This window comes from Meleagris gallopavo, chromosome 16 (assembly GCF_000146605.3).
Source record: "Meleagris gallopavo isolate NT-WF06-2002-E0010 breed Aviagen turkey brand Nicholas breeding stock chromosome 16, Turkey_5.1, whole genome shotgun sequence".
In the NCBI taxonomy this organism is placed as follows: Eukaryota; Metazoa; Chordata; class Aves; order Galliformes; family Phasianidae; genus Meleagris; species Meleagris gallopavo.
The window spans coordinates 7,603,973-7,609,758 of NC_015026.2; positions in this window are offsets into that span (position 1 = coordinate 7,603,973).

Consider the following 5,786-nt stretch of genomic DNA (forward strand, 5'->3'; position numbering starts at 1 on the left):
TTTAAAAGAAAAGAAACAATTATTTTGAGGGGGTTAGGAAATCGGAACCACATTGTGTTATCTGTTGACTGGAAGTTTTCTTGGAGAGGTTTTTTCTTTCCTTGAGCTATGTGCTGGACGTAAAGCTTTGTGGCATTCCCACATCAGCACACTGTAAATCCATCTTGAGAGACAATTTTCAGCCTTCTGCCGCCAGGTCCTTTGGGTGCTGCTGGGGATGGGCAGGGGACCACAACCTCATGGCCCGAGGATTAGGATCTGGACAATAAAATGCGGCAACTCCCAGCTGCCCCCACAGCTCTGTTGGCTTTGCTGTGCTCTTCTGGCCCGTTCCCTGATTTGGAGTTACATCTAATCCCATTCCTCCCTCCTGTTCCTTCTTGAGATCCCAACAGAGCCGCTGGTGCAGCTGCTCCGTGCCTGTCCCATCCTGGCATTCTGGGGCTCCTGCTGCCCCAGTGGATAAATCATTCCCTGTGTAATTTGGGAAAACCCAGCAGTGGGGCTTTCAGCATGAGCTGAAGGTATCCAAGGGAGGGGGATGTGGGAGGATGGATCAGGCTGTTTGGGGTCCCCAAAGGAAAGGAGCTCTTTGGTTGTGTTATAGCCATATGAAGCTTTGGCTCAGGCTCTGTTGAATATAAAGCTGCAAGAGCTCTCACATCATTAGAGATCCCCTCCTGTCTCCAGGCCCTCCAGGAGAGCTGTCTTCTGGAGGTGAGATGGAAACCTGTGCCGTGTGTTAACACGCAGCGCTCGCCCTCCCGCAGGAATTTCAGACAGCTGGAAAATCTTTAATGATGGATTTATAGTTTGAAGTTCTGTCTCCAAACATAAGGGTTGCTTTGGAGGACAGCTGAGCTCTCTGCCGGGATTAGCAGCACAAGGTAACGCTGAGCACCAGCACTTTGTGCAGGGGAGCCCCGTGCTACCTGCACTGACAGCTCCATGCTCCAAACAGAGCTCATGTTCCTCCATCATGTATAACTTGTGGTTATTTGTTTTAAAGCAGCCAAGCTACAGTCTATGAAATCCCACAGAAAATCTGTCTATCGGCACACCTCCCCTGCTCCAATCTGCCTTTAGAAGCTGGCTTTACTTTAGCACATATTAAAGGAAAGAGCTTTTTTCCTTCCCAGTAGATTAAGTTTGGCTAAACAATTCAGTGTGAACTGCTGGGCATGAGGCAGAAACCTGTAGGCTAAATTACCCAGCTGCTATAAGTTTAGAGCAGCATGGGATGAATTTCAGGATCGTATATTAGTTTTCATTTAATCTGATTATTCTGGGTCTGGAGTTCCTGGAGGGTCTTCAGGTTATTGTCAGTCAAAAGAATCTTTAAAAGCTTCCATTTGCACTAAACTTTTCCCATTAGAAATCTATTTTCATTATGGATCGATTTTTATTTTAATGAAAAAATTATTTCTCCACCTCCCCACCCTCCTTACTTTTCCAGACGAGATTAAAAATGAAGCAGGGAGTTTCCTTGTGCCTTCTGTCAGTCAGGGGCCGGAAGGATTGTGAGGACTTGCCACTCAAATGCCACAATTTTAGGGAAAAAGCAATGTGGTGGCTTCTAGAAATAACCCCCAAACCCACACTGTTTGTGCAGGATCTCGTATGGATTGTGCCAGCCTGAATCCTCGGGACTCCTTGTGCCCTCATGCTGCTCTGCTTGGCAATCCCATCACGGAGACATGTAGGGACCGTGAGGGGACACCCAGCTGTCTCCATGTCCCATTGCCTCACATGTCACTGCCAAAAACGCTCCGCAGGGTCAGGTTTTTGCAGGAGGGCAATGGGGAGGAGGGAGCTGGCTGCAGAGCCGCATATTCTCCTCAACACTGGGGTTTCTGCCCCTCCTGGTGCCCTGTCCTTCCAGGGGCACCTGACACGGGGCAGCCCTGGACGTGCGGCATCAGTGCTGCCGGAGCCGGGCTGTGTTCCAGCAGTGCCTCAGTTTCCCTTTATACCTGATGGCAGACCCTGCACTCTCCACAGCAATACTGCAGACAGGCATCTGGTTTTGAAGGGGGGATTTCGGGGCTGTTCCCTTAGCAGCAAAGCACTCAACCAGCGACTTCCAGCTCCCCCATCCTCTGCAGCCTCCAGTTTCCTCCCCGCAGAGCAGCCGTCAGGACGTGTGCTCATGCCCACAGTGGATGTGCAGCAGCTGTGGGATGCAGTGCTGCCCCACACACCGCTCCCCCCATTTCCTCTGCAGTAGCTGCTCTGGATAAGCTTGCATGTCGCTGAGCTTTTCCGCGTGTGTTAACTATTGCTGAGACAATTACGTTAAAATCACACCACCTGCAAGCGGTTAGTTAGAATAATAAATAAGTGATAGATTATCAAATAAAGCGTTCGCTTCGGATGAGGTCATCCCAGCACCATGTCGTGAGTCTCGGCGGGTTTGCAGCCTGCTTTCCTGCCGCCAATCGACCAAATCGCTCTTGTATCAGTCAATAAAAGCGTTGTAGAGATTAAAGAATCAATTAGGCATTAGCCGAAGGGGCAAAAGCATAACCCAAACATGCTGATAAAATCCAGTAGGTGATTATGGGAATGGTTCCTATTTCATTTTACTTTAGAAGGAAATAATTGCTCGTTACCAAGCACGGAGCAGCCAGGCCGGGTGCTTTTCCAGCTTTATGGGGAAGCAGGAGGAAGCCCTGGTGCTGGGCTGACAGATGCAGAGGCACGCCACGCTTTAGGGCTGAGTGTGCATGTTTTGCTGCTTGCTTTGAGGAGAGCCATTTTAGCCCTGAAAGGGGACAGTGGAGCTGAGTCTGTCATTGGTGCATCCTGGGGAGCTCAGTGCCACAGCCAGGCATTGCCCACTTGAGGCAGAGGGCCCAGGCACATATTTGCAGATGGATTTCAGGAGCCCAAGCATGAGGGCTGCTGCCAGCAGCTGCACCCTGCAATGCACAGGAGCAAATAGATCTGTATGCAGTGTGTCTGGCCGATATCTGCTCTTCGTACATGCACAAACTTTGATTAACCGAGCAAAATCCAGTCAGCTGAAAAAGCATTTAAGGATGTATATGCTTAACTCCTTCCCAGTACTTCGGTGGCAATACATCTGGGCGGGTGGCTCGCGGTGGGAATTGGGTCGGCCATGGCTGGTGGCCATTCTGAAGTCATGGGAAGGGGCTGTGTGGGAATGTGAGGTCCCCACGCTGCAGCTTTTGACCCAGTTTTGCTTCCAATAGGGGATGTTCAGGTTGGATAAGAGGAACAACTTCTTTGAAAGAGCAGTCAGGCACTGGCACTGCTGCCCAGGGAGGTGGTGGGGTCACCGTCCCTGGAGGTGCTCAAGGACCATGGAGATGTGGCATTTGGGGGCAAGTTCAGTGGGCATGGTGGGATAGGTTGGGGTTGGGCTTGAGGATCCCAGTCTTTTCCAGCCTGAATGGTTCTGTGATTCTATGAAAGATGCTAACAATTATTATAGTGCTGAAATACTGAAGGAGGTATATAGGCTTTGGAAACAAAAGGCAAATCAGTAAGTGTTCTCATCTCTTAGAATAAAGTCACTGTAAAAGGCTGAGGTGGTTTTGCAAAGCACTGAATTCTGAGGTAGCACAATGAGTATAAATGACTTCAGCCTGAGATGATTTTGCAAGGTGCAGCCCATCACACCCTTGGCTCTGTTGCAGCCATCCAGTGCTGCCCGGGTGCAGGTTTTCTGCCCTGGATGCACAGTGCAGGAGCTCCTGGCTTGGACAGGAGGGCTGAATGCTGCCAGGCTGCAGGTGGGGGCAGCTTAGTGTCTCCCTCCTCATGGAAAGCTGGGAGTTGCTCCCAGTTTAGCTTAGTAATGGGGCAAGTTCTGAGGTTTACCATTCAAGCAGGTTTTTCTCCAAAAAAGTATCTTGTTGGGAGGGCATTGTCTGCAGCATTTCCAGCACAGACCTGCTTATAGGCAATGCAAGTTTGCTTCTTGACTTGGAACCAGAGGTTGAGAACCAGCACCAAAAAAAGCCAGAACTGAAGCCAGAGGATGAGAAGCTGTCACTTTCTGTAAGTAGCATCTCCCCTTCTCCATGAAGCTCTTTGGGCACAACCATGCCGTGCGTGCAGCCCTCACCACACCGACCCACTCCTGGAGACCCCCCAGCATCCCTCCCTGCCCGTTCCCCTGCTCTCATTCATTGCGTGTTCTGTCCCTTTGTGGCATGGCATGGCAGCCCCAGCGTGCAGCTGTGCTGTCGGCACGGAGCGGCCATCTGCAGCGCCCGCCCTGGAAAGCAGCCCCGCAGCTGCGCTCGCCTGGTACCGGCGGTACCCGGACGAGGTCATTCATCACCGGGTGAGGAAGCTTGGCAGGGAAGAGGAGGACGGCAACCACAGGAGGGAAATTTTAAAGCGCTATGTGGACTGTGGTTATTGTATCTGCTGCCTGAGCTTGTTTCCCTTTGCTGCTATAGATGGGTGACAAAGCTCCCCACTGGGGCAGGAAGTGTTCTCGTGTGTTGATGGGATAGAGCAGCCCCATCGAGGACTCCATTGAGGCCAGGGGTCAGCACTGCTCCAGGCAGTGGGATGTGTATCCCTTCCTCGTGCAGAGCGAGAAGTGTGGAAATGGGGAATGAAGGGCCAGTCCCAAAGGCTGCACTGGGATGAGGTCGAGATGGGGTAGGGTGCCATAGTGTGCAGGCACTGTGTCCCTTTCTCAGCGCCTTGCCCCACCTCTGCTATAGCAAACTCCAGGAGAGAGGAAAATGTGCATGCTGAGCCCTGCAGGCACACAGTGCCCCAGCCCACCTGGCTCTGGGCCGGAAGTGCTGCAAGGCACTGAGCCCTGTGACCCTCTGATTCCCACCGTGGGCATCCATTAGCTGCACAGGAGAGAAGGCATGGCAGTGAGCGCAGTGCTGCGCTGGAGCTCATGTCCCCAGCCCGCTCATCCTCCCTGCTCCATGTGCCTGAGGGAGCCGGCAGCCACCCGCTGCAATGTCCACTGCAAGCACTGGTGTTGCTTCTGCAGTTTTGGTCCCCAGCTCATTGGAGAAGTGTGAGAATTGGGAGTTGCATGAGAGGTGTGAGCCCAAAACAGAGCCCGCCGTGCTGCGGTGGACACGGGGTGGCACCACTGGACCCTGCAGTGGATATCAGATGGGATGGGACACGGTCTCTCCCCAGCAGGAGGAGGTGAGTGCATGGGGACAGGGCACAGAGAGCAGCCAAGCCCTGCTCCGACACAGCGGGCTGTCTCCGTGGGATGCCCTGCCTTTCCTGTTTACTTGTTATTTTGGAAATAGAACAATAAATAATTTATCGCCAATCGGTTGGCACTCATCCGACGTGTCAGTTCAGTTGATTTTAACTGGCCAAGTGTCAGGGCAAAAGGCCAGGAATGCCGTGCTAGGGAACAGTCAACAGCACAATTATAAGATTAACACCTTGTTTGGTGGTCAGATACTGTCGAGTGGTAAAAGATTGCTCCGGTTCATCTCTATAGAGCATCGCTCACAAATTACCTTATTAAGCACGCGGTCGGCTCCCTGCACCTGTGTCCTCAGATATTCCCATTCATGGTGGAGAGGAGGCCAGCACTGCCGGGGCCACTGGGGGCTGTGCAGCTGCGGCTGCATTATTCGCTCTTTGCATATTTGCATATCAATGAGCCCCTGATTAATATTTAAAGAGCCAGCTGTCCGAACCACCTAGGAAAGAAAAAAAGCTCTGTTCGCTTTTTATTTATTTATTTATTTAGGGATTAACACTCACGGCCGTTTATCAAGTATGCTTCATTTTTAACCCCACTATTCTTTTATTAA